This window comes from Myotis davidii, unplaced genomic scaffold, assembly GCF_000327345.1.
Source record: "Myotis davidii unplaced genomic scaffold, ASM32734v1 scaffold227, whole genome shotgun sequence".
Lineage (NCBI taxonomy): Eukaryota > Metazoa > Chordata > Mammalia > Chiroptera > Vespertilionidae > Myotis > Myotis davidii.
The window spans coordinates 1259645-1275660 of NW_006298519.1; positions in this window are offsets into that span (position 1 = coordinate 1259645).

A 16016-nucleotide genomic window follows, 5' to 3' on the forward strand; every position below is an offset into this window, starting at 1 on the left:
CTCTGCACCTTACATACCTGCACATCCTTCAAAGTCCAGTTTAAATCTAATTTTATAATTTTTTCCCCAAGCAACTCAGCTAAAGTAGATATGAACTGGCTCCACTGAATTAAATGGAGTGACACTTGTATACTTATATTTGGCACAACCGAGTGCTTCCTCAGTTATCTCTGCAATTTTTGTTTGGGTCTCTTTGCATCTTTTCTTCAGAGTTATTTTTTCAGGATGATTGCAAGTTGCTTGGGCAAAGTCCATAATACATTTCTTTCTATGTCTAGCAGGTCTCAGAACAGCGCTTTGCACAGTGAAGGTGCTCAGGCCCGACTGGTGTGGCTCAATGGTTGGGTGTCAACCTATGAACCAGGAGGTCACAGTTCAATTCTGGTCAGGGCACATGCCTGGGTTGTGGGCTCGATCCTCAGTGTGGGGCATGCAGGAGGCAATTGATCAATTATTCTCTCTCGTCATTGATGCTTCTCTCTCTCTCTCCCTCTCCCTCTCCCTTCCTCTCTGAAATCAATAAACATACATAGTTTTTAAAAGAAGATGCTCAGTAAGCTCAGATGTCTTGGTTCTCAACACAGTAATCTGCTCTGGATTTGTTAACTCTGGGACATTGGACGAATCCCTGAATGCCCCCAGTCTCAGGTCCCTTCCTTTTGACATGAGGAGTTTGACCTGGAAAGTTTCAGGTTCCTCCAGTCCTATTGGACTCGGACACTGCTCCTGTGGCTTAGAGACATGCCAGGAAGATGGGACATAAGACTTCTCTGGCCCCATGCCTGTCATCTGGGGCCTCAGCAAGCTTCCCCTGCACCAGCTTCACCAGGTAGCTGGGCCGAAGTCACGACCTTGGTGTTGGGAGGAAATGAAGCCCAGATGTGATGCTGGCAGCATCTCTGCGTGACTCAGGTGTCTGCCTGATGTTCTGTCTGGGATGCAGGTTGAGAGACGCCAGGCCCCAGCCGGAAAGATCTGCCTTCCCACATGTGCCAGGAAGGCTCTGGCAATGTCTTCACACGGGAGCCACGGTCCACAGGGTTCTGGAGAACGCTGCTCTGAATGTAATGGCAATAAGTGTTCCTGTCCTTCACAGCGCCTTCTCGGAAAACAGGTGACATGGTTGCACTAGGCATGTCAGAGCTTGTGTATGTGTGCGTGCGCTTGCTGGGGGTGCTGGAATGGAAACTTATGGGGGGATTTGAGGCTCTGTTCTACCCTTTCTTGTTGCTCTGACACCGCCCTCCCCTGAGTACAACCTCGTGCATCACCTCCCCCAGAGCCGGCTCATAAAACCCCACTCTCTGCAGATGAGATGCAGGGGCAACTGTGTTTTTATGACCCAGCAGAGAAACTTGTTAAAGTTTAAAGCACAGTTATATCTCTGTGAATGCTGATGGCATGTGATGGTTTAGAAAGCGAGAACTTTCCTTTTACTGGAAGGTATTCAAACCCCACAGCTGACCACACACTCCAGAGAGAAGCACCCAGAGAGAAGCGCCCAGGTAGGAGAGAAAAGGATTCTCAGTTTGCTCTGTAGGTCAGCAACTTGTAATGGGACCCGCACAATATGAGAGCCAGAGAGATGTCAGGGGAGGAGAGGAGGGAGGCTTTGTCCTTAACGAGGGACCAATGAATTGGCAATCGTGCATGCTCCAGGTGTAATTTTATGACAGGAAAACAGGCACATGAGATAGTTCACTTATTTCTCTGGGGGAATCACTTTTATTTTATGCTCATTTTACTGACACCAGTTTCTTCGTCTTCTCCTAAGAAGTGAATGGAAGCGATAAACCAAAGGAGCTATATGCTTATCTGCACAGCTCATAGCTCAGGGACACGGGCAATGGGGTAGTGAAGACCTGGGGTGCGCAGGGGCTGGGAAGAGGGGGATAAAGGTGAAAATGGGAGATAACCTGTAATACTACCGACAATAAAAAATATGTTTTAAAAGATAAAAATTAAAAATAAAATACAAAATGAATGGAAACACATCGACCATGTGCATTCAGCCCTAGAATTCAAACTGCCTGTCTTAGTTTTAGAGGCAAATGCCATCAATATTACTATTTCAGAATTATTTTTTTTAAAAAATGCATCAATGCATCTTTATTGTTCAAAGTATTACAGATGTCTCCCTCTCTGCCCTCCCCCCCCCCTCACCCTTTCCACCCTGCACCCGCCCAGGCCTATGGCACTATTGTCTGTGTCCATGGGTCATGCATATATGCATATGAGTTCTTTGGTTGATCTCTGACCTTTATAACAGTTACAGACGTGGTCATTTACTTACAAACACATTTAAAAGGGGCAACAAAGGGCTATTTGGAGATTAAAATAGTATATTTCTAACTGTAATCCCATGTTGTATTCCGAATCCAAAGGTAACATCTGATCCACATTTCTGGCGGATCTTCAACTGCAGGTCACATTACTCCGGGGCAGTGGTTCAACCTAGGGCTGATTTTGACCAACCTCCCTGCCAGGGTGCATCTGACAGGGTTTGGGGACATTTTTGATGGTCACAGCTGGGGAAGGTCCTACTGACACTGAGTCCAGTAAGGCCAGGGTATTGCTAAACACCCTACAGCACCCAGGAAGCCCCCCTAACCCCCCCAGTAATCAGGCCCAGAAGTCAGATGTGCTGAGACTGAGGAGTTTCTCTTCAGTGATAGCCCGGAGCTCACCTGCAGCCCCATTCCCGTGCCCTGTGCGGTGGGAAGGGGAAACTGCCCAGAGTGCTGTGTTTTGTTGCTCTAAGACTTCCCGGTAGCTAGGTGACGTTTCATACTTGTCTGAAATGCCCCTCTCCACGGCCTTGTGAACATTTCCCAGGGACTGTCATTAATCTCTGACTAGGAATGCTTAAATGATGGCCTGCTTTTACTCCCAGGGATGCTACCACCTGGAAGCCAGGACAAGGAAAAAAGAGAAAGGGGGGGAAAAAGTTAGGCTTTCCTTTAAACACTTCCGAAGCTCCATGGGGCTCCAATGGGGCACCATTCATTCTCTCCACAGCTCAAAAGATAAGGCAAATGTTAAACACACAGCTGCCAGATGTGTTGGCCTCTGGGGGTGGCAGCAGGATTGTGTGGCTCAGTGTCCGCCTCCGCCTGACGTTCTGTCTGGGATGCAGGTTGAGAGATGCCAGGTCCCAGCCGGAAAGATCTGCCTTCCCACACGTGCCCGGAAGGCTCTGGCCGTGTAATCACACGGGAGCTGTGGTCCACAGGGTTCTGGAGAACGCTGCTCTGAATGAGCAATACGTGTACCTGTCCGACTTCATGTGATTTCCCAGGATAATTCCCTTGAACTTCTGACTGAGAAACTGAGGGATCTTAGCGAACTTCCCACCTGCTCCCCTCTGCACCCGTGCTCCTGGGTGAAGCCCCAGGTCTCTGAAACCACACCGTAGAAAATGCACCCAATGTCATGCTTGTCCTTTGCCCCCGTTCGACTGCTGCGCCATCGGAAGTGGTGGGAGGCTCTCCCTGTGGCTTCACTAAGCCTCTCTCCTGCCGGGTGGGGAACCGGGGCTCCGGGGCTGATTAAAATGAGGAAGAAGTCAGGTGGCATCTGATTCCGTGGGCCTCTGGGGCAGCTCACCTCGGGAAAAACAATCCTCATCCCAGCGCAGCGAAGGCACGTGGTCCAGGCTTGGAGGTGAGCTCCACTCCCAGCAGCGTGAGGTGGACGAACCCCCTTAGCTGGCAGGATGAGTGAGCGGGAAGTGGAAACTCTACCTGCCAGGGCCCGGTTCCTTCCGGGGCTTTAATTGCTTATGTGACAGCAAAAGCCCCCCTCAACACCCTCCCCCCACTTCAGAGCAGAAGGATGCAGTTTTCCATCCCCAGCATTGGCAGCTTGTCCACAGTTACATAAATAAGAAGGAAATTAAAATGTGATGGATTACACAGGGGGTGCGCTGGCACCGATTTCCTAACTAGAAATTACCCTGCTTGCTCTTTTGAATCATTAATGATATCAGCCCATAGTGTATTCACTTTGGTAATGAGGTCCTCCTTTTTAATTAAGACGGAGATGCTGTACATTTCTTGTCTTTCCTTAAGAGAATCTCCCTGTGTTTAAGGCCCTGAAGCTTTAATTACAGCGGGAAGAGCAGAGTGCAAAGAGCTGAAGGGGGGTGTGCCTCTTCTTTTCCATAAACAGAATCACGCGGAGAACTCGGGCAGGTGGGGGAATTGGTCAATTGGTCAAACCTTCTGGTCACTGGAGGCCAGAAAGCACCCCCGAGGGGCTGGGCACATAGCTTGTTCCCAATCACATTGCTTGCTCTGCCCAGTTTCAGAGCCCTGTCAGCCCATCCAAACTCCCCATATGGTCCTAACGGTGTGCATAGAAATTGTCATAAAATCAAGCCACAGCAGACATACAGGCTGGCACCTGTGTCCCACGCCCATTGGAACCTTGTTTATATTGAAACTAGAGGCCCGGTGGGGTCCCTTGGCCTGACCTGCAGGGATCGGGCTGAAACCCGCAGTCCAACATCCCCCGAGGGGTCCCAGAGTGCAAGAGGGCACTCTGCAAAGTTGCTGTCGCTCAGCAGCTCCTGCATTGAGGGTCTGCTCCCGGTGGCCAGTGTGCATCATAACTACCAGCCAGCCAGCTGGTCACTTAGCCTTTTATATATATAGACATGGAGCTGGACCATCAGGCTTCTCCAGAGAAACAGACCCAGTGGGAGATACATAGATGACAGAGAGACATTTTACAATGTTCATGGTTTCAGATAGTAGCCACCTACTTTTACTATTTATCTTGTTGATTGTGACATTTCTGATGTAATCCATTTCCTATTGAAACCATGAGTTGCTCAATGTGTAATTTTCATTGAACTGTACTCTAATATTGAAAACGAAATGGAAAGAATTCTTTTATAAATACTAGTTGATCTTGTATCCTGTTTACATAATGAAATTTTTAAAGTAGAAAACATTTTAAGGAACACAGAGCTATTCTCTTATATTCTACTAGAGGCCTGGTGCACGCATTTGTGCACGGTGGGGTCTGGCTGGCCTGCCTTGATGGGGGCTGATCGAGGCTACGCCAGCAGGGGGGAGGAGAGGTGGGAGGTTGGCTGGCCAGCCCCACCCTCGATCAGGGTAGGGGGACCGATTGGGGGTAGTGCTGGCCAGGGGGAGGGGCCATCAGAGATGGGGGAGAAGCAATTGGGGCCCCATTTGGGCCAGTTGGCTGCTGCAGTGCCTGTCATAGTGACTGGTTATTCTGGTCGTTCTGTTGTTCTGGTCACTTGGCTTTTATATACTGTATATAGTTGTCATGGACAAGATACAAAAGACAACTTTAGGCTAGTGTAAAATAGCAAATAAAAATAAAGAACAGAAATGATCAAGAAAACTGAAAATTAGTTGTTTAAAAATATAAATAAGATGGATAAACCTTAGTGAATTTATCCCAGAAAAAAATAGAGAGGACATAAAATAGCAACAATAAGAGTGAATAGGGGTATATAATTACAGGATATAGTAAATATTTTAACATCACAAGGAAACACAGTCCAATAAATTTGAATCTTAGATTAGATAATTTTCTGACAATTATAATTTAACAAAACTGACCTTAAGAGGAAATAGAAGATCCGAATAAACCAAATAAAGCAAAACTGGTTAGTATTCCCAGTGCAATAATTAACTGCGTCTCCCCTGGATGCAATTCATTTGAGTTTCAATGGACAAGAGCCAATTGCAGAACAGTCGGTTTCCTCTAATTTATGGAGTTATAAAGTAGCTCAAAGGCAATGAAAGACAGGGGTAGCCCCGATGGGTGCCCCGGACAGCACACTCTGTCGTCTTTGCCCATTTCAAAGACTTTCACAACTTTTCTTGACTGTCTCAACTGTATTCTGATGTTGATTTCCTTTAAATAATGACCTTTATTCTTTGGTGTTTCTGATTGCCCATCTTAATAAAGAATTCTAATTTTTTTACTTTAATTTTCAATAAGAAACCAGTGGAGCAGGTATGCTGAGGTCAGATCAGTCTATGGTAGTGTTAGGCAAACTCATTAGTCAACAGAGCCAACTATAAACAGTACAACGATTGAAATTTCTTTTGAGAGCCAAATTTTTTAAACTTAAACTATATAGGTAGGTACATTGTTATTAACTTAATTAGGGTACTCCTAAGGCTTAGGAAGAGCCACACTCAAGGGGCCAAAGAGCTGCAGGTGGCTCGCGAGCCACAGTTTGCCGACCACGGGTCTATGGGAAGCCAGACCCCACTCCTGGTGACAAATTCATCTCAGTTCCTAACTAAAAGCTTTTGAGGCCAAACCGGTTTGGCTCAGTGGATAGAGCCAGGTTTGATTCCAGTCAAGGGCATGTACCTTGGTTGCAGACACATCCCCAGTGGGGGTGTGTGCAGGAGGCAGCTGATGTATCTCTCTCATCAATGTTTCTAACTCTCTGTCCCTCTCCCTTCTTCTCTGTAAAAAATCAATAAAATATATATATTTTTAAAAAGCTTTTGAGGACATGTGTAGAGATGGCCTCAGCTGCTACACAAACCGTCTTCCATCTTCTTTTCTGACAACATAAGTTTACAAAGCAATATTTAAACAGTATTTTACATTTTTTTCAAATAAATCGCTACAGCCTTTCTCCCAGGCCATCTTCCTCCCACATGATGTCCTTGTCACTGTTGAAGTATACCTCAAATGTCCACATGTGGGGCATTCCCTGTGGATTCCAGTGCCATAGACAGGAGTCTCCTTTTTTACAATATGCAAACATTCCTTGGTTGCCATGGCAATGTCATCAGCCATACTATTTGCCTAATGTTTTCCAGAGACAAGTGGCTGAGGTCGGAGCTCTGAGGGTGCAGGATTCAGGACTTGACAAGCAGGAATCTGGAAAGGCAGTCAGGTGTCCCACTAGGAAGGGACCATCAAAGAGCCAACGGCATTATCTGAGGGAATGGAGACCTGGGGGTCAGAGGCAGCTCACAACATAAAGCAGGGACCGTAAAGAGGGAGGGGAAGGTGCTGAGGACAAACATCATCGCTGCGTCTGTTCCCAGCCTGATTGACCATTGCCAGAGTGATCCAGTTCACCACTTGCAATGCCAAAGGCAAAGAGAAAAGGACTGGGTCTGGGCTCATTTTTGTCTGTTTAGATACAAGACATTAGCTCTCTGGGCCGTTGACCTTGTATAGACCAGGCAGCGTTACTGCCTGCCAGCTCTGGCGTTTTTCAGCAGGCTGTGGGCATCAAAGCATTAGCCTCCTATAATAAAATCAACTCTTTAAACCTCTCAGAAGATAGGGATCACTACCCAGATGAATTTGCTACCAAATAAAGAATCAGATGCCAAGATAAACAAGAGAAGTGCCAGCTGCGAGGGTTTGAAAGAAAATGCAGGCCTTTTATTTTCCTTTTGTTCTGGTATTGTCAATTGAATTAGGATGCTGCGTTTTTTTCTAAGCTGATATGAGCTACATTTTTAATGATTTAAATGTGCTCACGATATTTCAACCAAAGGCTGGTTCCCTGAACAGCCAGCCTCCTGTCGGATGACATGACGGTTGGCATTGCCCAGGTCTCAAGGCAGCCTCCCTCTCAGGCTGCTGTGGACCTATGTTGTATCCTTGATCCAGGGGCCAGAAAATGGGTGTCTCTAGGAATGGCTACATAATTTGAGGGGCCCATTGAAAAACGTAAATGCAGGCACTTTGTCCAAGAAATAGTGAGGCTTTTAAGACGGCAACAGCAGAAAATTGAACCAAGTGTGTGACCGTGCTGAGCACAGGGCCCTGAGGTACAGCATAGGTCACATGCCCATGAAGCTAATACTGGTGGTCCCAGCAAGGAGACAGCAATGACTTTCTCACTATCAATTAAGAATTTGTCTTGCCAGAGACCTGAGGTTTACAAGTTGGGGACTGGATAAACTTTCCAGTCCTGAAAGCTGACTTTAATAAAAGTTGTGTATCCAAAAGAAATGTTGTTCTGTGTAAACAGGCTTCACCTCGGATTTCTTGGAATTTATAAGATGATCCAAATTACTTTATAACCACAGTCCTTGGGGATCCATGGGGATCTCTCTATAAGAAGGTTTCTCTTTTGTGTTTTATTTAGATTAGGTGCTATCTACCTTTATCTTCATATTGTAGATTATTTGGGTGACAGCCCAATGCATTACCATGATATTCAGGGGCTCCATTTGTGTTAGGGTTTATGATCCTGTTGGCATGAAGCAATCACCTCTACTGATAGTGTCTACTTTTTAATGCAGTGTTTCTCTAACTGGATTCTGCAGAGGTGTGTTCTTGGGTGCCCTAGCTTTCAAGTTTGGAAACACTGCTTACCTGAGTCAAGTTCTGACCCAAAGGTTTTGCAGATTTAATGATTAAAGAGAATGTCCGTGCCTTTCCTAATGAGCACATTTAAGTTGAATGTCTAGAAGAATAGTTGAGGAAAAGGGAAAATGGCAATTTTCATTCAGGTAAGATTTGGTTAAAAAAAAATCCAGGAAAATAGATAATGAGGAACAATAATGCTCTTCTTTAGTAATAGTTTTCAGAGTTCATTGTATGACACGAACTTTGATGTATTTTTTCAGTCCTTTCATGTGGGTCCTAGCTGAGCATCTGTTTGGCAGATGAGGGAAACAGAATGGAGAGGTTCAGTCCCCACCTAGGTCTATAGCAGAAGAGGTCGAAGTCACATCTAAACCCCAGGTTCTGATTCTAAAGCCAGTATCCTCCCCCGCCCCCATGCCATTTTTTATACACGTTGGTAGAAAATCTTTAACACATGAAAGTTTGTGTAAGCTTTTATAGGAGCATGAGAATCTGCAGAATTTATGGGGATGTGACTTTTAAAATGCATGTAACTGAAACCAAGGTTTAGCTGCCTGCCACCATGAAAGTCAAACTTGTGAAGACAGGTGCTGGTGAACAAGGAAAGAGGTTTATTCAAGTGCCGGTCACCAAAGCCCATCTCCCCACCTCAGTGCAGGCAGAGGTTTTGATAAGGAGGGAGAGGGAAAGCAGAAAAAATAAATCAAGGAGAGGGGGTTAAAAAGTTCTTTATGTGCTGCCCAGTACAGTCTATTCTGATAAGGACCTTGAAACTGATCAGGTGATAGTCTGCTGTATGTATCCTGGTCTATGTCATCCTGGTTCTATGGTGGGAGGTCAGCAAATCTGGAACTAGAATGGCTGAAAGTCAGAGTCTTTCTTCTGAAGTTAGTTCCTAGGATTCTTATACAAACATGCTGTTTACCGACAAGTTACATGTTAGAGTCAGCACTTACAGAAACAATGTCAAAAGAATGGTGGGGTGGGTGACAATTTCCCACTGTTACATGTAGGCTTTATTATTATTATTATTATTATTATTATTATTATTATTCAGATATGGTGAGGCCCACAGATCAGGAGATGACTGCTATTGAAAAGCTAGTCTGTTGCTCACAGTTACACTACGCAGGGTCACCCTGCGAAGCATTGGGTGGGCCAGGAGGCAGAGAGAGAGGGGAAAAACGTTGCCAAGAACCCATCCATCTGAGCTGCAACCACACGTCGCAAAGATGTAGATGTGTGAATAAATGACACTGGAAAAAGAAAGCAAATGTGACATGTGATGATTGCAAGTAATTATGTAATGCTCCTTGGTAATTAGGCAGAGATGATAAGCAATTTTTAAAATTTTCAAATGCACTTTTTTTTTTCTCTTTTCACTTTATTTCCTAACATCAATAAGCAGAATTAGTGTCCATGAGACTTCACAGACTTGGGTTCTGTGGCCCCACATAAGAGGTCTCAGTCCACTGGTGCCCCACCCCAGACCACCAGCTCTTAGGTAACTAGTTTGACCTGCACTTCCCATGCCCTCTCATCCCTGCTGGGAATCTGTGAGTCCGGGGGGAGAAGGAGAAATGGACTTAAGACACTAAGTGGTCCGGGCCCAGAGAGGAGTCCGGGTTCTGAGAGGTGGGGCTGAATGTGGCTCTGAGAAGTGGAAAGAGAAGAGGTGGATGGGGTGGGTGGACTCGTTAATTGGCCAGGTCAGGTCTACAGCTGCAGGAGGACTGAAGAGCAGTGGCCAACCCTTGTAAGCCCAGAGGCTCTCAGGGAGTGAGTCTACATCATCCTGGTGAGCCTCTGTCTTCCTTATGGGCAGGGGCATGTCAGAGTGGGGGCCATGGAGGTAAACAGGTTTAGACCCTGGAGTGTGTCAGGCCACGTGAGGAAGTCTCCTTACCCAGGATTTTACCTGGTCTTCATACAACCCAGTGGAGCCTTCGAAAACCTTGGGCAGAAACACAGCACATCTCTTTCATGTTCTTTCCCAACCGAAAAATGGATCAGCCTTCAAGGGCCATCTTGTCTGAAAGTCCAATAACTCCCCCTTGAAGTTTTCTCCTCCTCAAATGGCCTGGGAACCTAGACGGTTGATGTGGTCCCAATAGGCCACGTGTAGTCAAACTTTACTCACAGAGCTGAGCTGAGGTTGGTGTTCACAGCCACGTGGCTCAGACGGGGCTCTGGTCCCACCCACCGGAAGGACTGCTGGACAGCCGCTGACCTCGGTCCCAGCCCAGGTCATTGCGTTCCTTCCAGGGCGGACAATGGGACTCTCTCAGAGCCCAGCTCAGCTAATTGGGTGCCATTATTTGACTCTGAGTTTCTCAGCCTTTAGTGCTCAGTCCCTCTCCCCCTCTTTCTAAGGGTGTAACCCCTACTGGTGCCGGGGAGCCCAAGCTCTACATTCCAACAGTCCTATTAGACCCCTTTCCCCAGAAAGTGGACCTGCCCCCTTTCAGTCCCAGGCACCTACACTCCTTAATCTATCTCAGCGTCTTAAAGTTGCTCTACTCTTATAGAAAAACCAAGGTGAGCCCTAACCAGTTTGGCTCAGTGGATAGAGCGTCGGCCTGCGGACTGAAGGGTCCCCGGGTCAATTCTGGTCAAAGGCATGTACCTTGGTTGTGGCTTGATCCCCAGTAGGGGGTGTACAGGAGGCAGCTGATCAATGTTTCTCTCTCATCGATGTTTCTAACTCTCCATCCCTCTCCCTTCCTCTCTGTAAAATCAATAAAATATACTTATATAAAAAAATAAAAGGCAAGGTGGCCACCCAGTATCAGTCTTGCTAGAACAGAGGAAGGAAGAAAACACACACAGAAAGAACGTTTCCTCTTCTCAGGGCATCACTCCACACTTCCATTCTGAATGGTGCTATCATTTTTCTCACTTCTCTGCTCCGCACTCGCAGCACAAAAATCCTTAAAAAGAATGTTAGGGCCAAAGTCGTAGTCATTTTCTTCAGGTACATATCCCAACATCTGAGCTGCCGGTTCACTGATGCTTAAATCCACTGCTGGGTGGATGAGGGCTTTCCTTCCGGTGTTGACTTGGTGAGGACAGTTTTATGACAGGCTAGTAGGATAACACGCTTCACTCCGATTCTTAGATTCATTGTGGAATTCTCTCTCAGCCAGAACCTGTGATGATCTTGAGTAGAGATTGGTAATCCACAGCCCATGGGTTAAATCTGCCAGCTGCTGGTTTCACTTGGCCCATGAGTGTCCACAAAGGTGTTGTTGGCACCCAGCCAGGCTCATTCACTTGCATAGCTTTGTGGCTGCTTTCATGCTGCCACAGCAGAGTTGAGCAGTTGCAACAGAAAATGTATGGCCTGCAAAGCCCAAAATATTTACTCTCTGGCCCTTCACAGAAAACATTTGCTCACCCCTGGTCTAGGTGACCTGAGGTCCAGGTTCTGGCTCCAGTGCTTACCAGTGAGGGATATGAGCTAGTTACTTAACCTCTTTGCACCTCAGTTGCCACAATCATACCGACAACAGGCATGAGTAAGAAAAAGAAATCAATGCTTGGAAAGCGCCCAGCAGTGTTTTGCACCCAGAAACGTTCCATTTAGTAGATATTGACCGATGAGTAATGTGGTGATGAGGATTTTAGGAAAAAACATTGACTTTGGGTAACCTTTCTGAGCCTCTCAGTTATCACAGATAGCCTGGTGATGTCATTTCTGCACGGACAGAACCTGTGCCCCGAGGTTATTTCTGTCCAGTTCATGTCTACACATGCGTTTTGCATTAATAGTCAATGAAGCAACCCTGAGCACAATCATATATTTCCGAGCACCTGAGTTGATTGTCAATAACACGCCACGCACAATGTTTGACACCTGCTTTGGCCGTGTCCGAAGTGTGGCACGAGGTGGGGGGACAGGAAGAATCATTCAGGAAGAAGCCAGGAGAGAAGATAAAAGAAGCAACTAAAATGCAGCTTTCAGATGAGCGCAAATGCAGTGTGTCTCCTCCTTAGCACGGGCTTAAATGAGGGGTCAAACCATAGTCCGCGTAGAGGAGAGTGCTGCTGCTTAGGAAAATCACCTGCCTTACTTCTGTGTCTGGCTTCAGGGATAACATGATACCCCTCGTCCCATAGTCCCAGCCCTGAGCTCTGGGCTCATCAGGATCAGAGCAGCTAGGCAGTGTTCAGCATCCTGGGCGGATCTCAAGAAGCTTTCGTATGGAAGCAATTGCACCCGCGGTGGCAGTGGGGAACCGTGAACGCGGAAATGTGCTATTATTTACTAGCTCTTGGAGGTCCTGCCTCTTGTATTTCATTCTGAACTTGGTGCTCCATGCCTTTTGAATCACCCCTGCTAAGTCTGGCTCCTCAGACAAAATTCCAGCAATGCAGAAAGTTGGCAGTCAAATAAGTTCCATTGGCCTTTAGGTTATTTTATTTTTTAACGTGTAATTTTCCATTGCTTTCTGTTCTCCATTGACTTTCCATTCCCCATTGTAGTACATGTGTAGTGCACAACATTGACCTTGACACAGGATATTCATTTGCTTAGCAAGGACTGGTCCGTTAGGTGGACTTTGCCTGGAGAAGTGTGGACTGTGTCTACCAGTTGAAGAATGTTAAATGTGGACATACTATGGGTATCATACATGACTTTCAACAACAGAGGCGCAGAGAAAATGCTTCTCAGAAACATTTAAAATGGATTTTCTGTACTTTCAGCAGAACCCTCATTAAGCGTTCAGGTATATTTATTTAGGTAAGTGGTCTGTGTCCTCAATAAATTTGCAGTTTGGGAATTTTCTTTTTGACTTCCCAGAGTCTTATGAGTGTGGCCACCTAACGGAAAGAATATCCTGGGGCGGGGAGGGGCCAGCTGGTGATGCTTCTTAAGAAGCTCAGTGTCTCTCAAAAGAGGAGCAAGGAAATCTAATTACACGTTCAATCATCTCTTTATAGAACGCCCGCTGTGTGTGAGGTGCAATTCTAAGCGGGGGGGCAGTGGGCACCTAGCTGACCGAGCCCTCTTGGAGTGGACAGTCTAGTGGAAACACAGATTAGCCCAAAGAACTTAGATAAAATAGACAACAAAATTCCAGCTAGTGCTGACTATATTACAAAGAAAACCAAACAGGGCAAAGGGGGCAGGCCAGGAATGGAGAGAGGAGCTATTTGAGATGGAATGGTCTGGGAAGGCCTACCTGACAAGGAGGTTTTTGAGCAGAGACCCGAATGCACGGGAGAAATGAGCATTGGAAGGTAAAGAAAACAGAAATCCAGGCTCAGGAGATATTAAATACACCATGGGCGGGAACCAACCAGACGTGTGTTACAAGCAAGGAGACCAATGATGCTGGAGCAGGGACATGGCTGAAGGACAGAATTCATCGAGGTGGGTGAGGTTCAGTGGTTTAGAGGTTCGAGCCTTGTAGGCGGTGGTGAAGGCTCTGGATCTTGTCATTGAGATGAGATTCCTTTGGGAGGTTTTGCGTGGGAGACTGAAGTGTCTGATTTGCAGATGAAAGAGGTGACTGTGACTAACACCTGGGTGATGGACTCTCATGGGACAAGAGGAGAAGCTGAGTTAGCAGCTACCGTGGAGGCTGCTGGGGAGGGAGAAGACGGTCCTGACGGGAACTGTGACAGGGGCGGGGAGTGAAGGAGTGGGATTCTGCGTACAGGAGAGGAAGACCAGCCTGACTTCCTGCTGGACTGACTGTGGATGTAAAGAGAACAATGGGGAGTTGAACATGACTCCTACTGACATTTTTATTCTTTGCAACTGGGTAGATGTCGGTGTTATTGAGAAGATCAGAAACTGTATCAGTGAGAATTCACACACACACACACACACACACACACACACACACACTTGCTCGATGTTTTAAGGAGATTGAGGTTTAATAAGGAAATTGAGTGCTTACAGAGACGCTAGAAGAGCTGAGGAAATTTCAAATCAATGACTCAAGTCCAGCAACATTCAAGTCCATTGAAGAGCCCACCACTCACAGGATAGAATGGGCGTGTTTCAGTGTGAAACTCAATTTCCACAGAGACACAGGCCATCAGAGGGGTTTTCAGTGTGCGAAAAAAAGAGAAAAATATCTCTGTGGGTGGGTTTATTTTCTAGAAAGAGGGAAAAGCAGCTCTGATGGTCACATCAGCAGGCACTAAAACCAGAACGCGGCCAGAGTGCTTTCCCACAGGGAAACTGAGTCCCGAGGGTTCTCTGGTGCGTCCGCAGGCAGTTCAGGAAGGGCGGGGGGTGATGCGGAAGTGTCAGGAACCCCTGGGAAAGGGGAAGCCCCTGCATCCTGGGCCGACTTGGCAAAGCGGCCCCTGCCCAGGCCCAGGCGGTGATGCCCTGAGAGTAGGAGCCCGTTCCCATGACGCCCCTTCTGCTGCTCCCACAGGCCCTGGGAGAGTGTGCGCTGCCGCCAGCCAGCCAGCTTGCCAGTTACCAGGAGAATTACTAGACAAGTGACCCCTGTGCTCAACTACCCACAGTACCTCTCCCGTTGACTTATTTATAAGGACTGGATGAGGCAATCGTGGGAAATGCTTAGCACACAGCGTGGCCACAAGTCAGTGACGTTTCTTCCACTCCCGATCTCAGTCCTCAGTCCCTGGTGGCCTCACAAGCAATCAACTTGAAACCCTGAATTCAAGGGACAGTTTGTGGATTGGATCTGCTTCGGAGACCACTCACCTCCCGGATGAGGGAAGGTCCTCTCGGCCACTAGGGGGCACCAACCACATGGAAAAGAAAGGGCTGACTTTAGAAGGCTCAGTCTGTTGTCCTTCAATGAACATTATTTAACTTTTGGGAATGGCCAATGCAGAAATGTGCCAACTAGTTCTGCTGGGGGAGGTGGTTACACTTTCATGTCTTTGGAAGAAAGTTTGCTTAGACCCTCCTGTGTAACTCGCCAGGATTGTGGAGGCATACACCCCCACCTTTAAAAAAAAATTCAGCCCCCTCTACCTTCAGTCCATTTTCTTCTGTATTTATACTCCAAGTTAAGCAGACACTATTCTCGGTGTGGAAGACATGTATGGATGAAAGGAGGGGCTTTACCTGGCAATGTTTCAGGCTGTTGGAGCCAATCCAACTCATGTCAGACCATTCAGTCTGAAACCACACTCTTTTAGCCCTTTAAACCTGCCTCATGAGTGGACAGAGTTAGTGCAAAGTTCCTGTGATATCTAAGAAACACAGGATTTTCCCCATCGGACTTAACCCCTCCTTCTATTGGAAAGTAACTAAATCTTAGGAACCCTGAGATGCAAGCAGTGAGCTCTGGAATCCACGGCAGGTGAGAAGGTAAGGAGAGGTGTGGCCAGTTTACGCTTAGCCCAGGACACAGAATATGGCCAAGTTATGAAAGCGGGGGGATCATGCTCCCCACCCAACACTGGTGGGAGAAGAATCCGTAGACTTTGTTGGGCACTGATCACACCTCTTTGAACATGGCCAGGCATCCCCACTTCAGAATTGTCAAGACCCCAGGGTCTGGGCTGTAGCTCAGGGCTAATGCACTAAAGTGTCTTGATGTACAGCCCAGGGATATGCAACAAATTTGCAGATGATTTTACATCCTTCAAATGTAAGAACCACTGCTCCAGGAGATAACGAAATGCCACCACTGACTTGGTTGATGCTGTCTTCCCGTGGCCTTCATCCTAGCCAG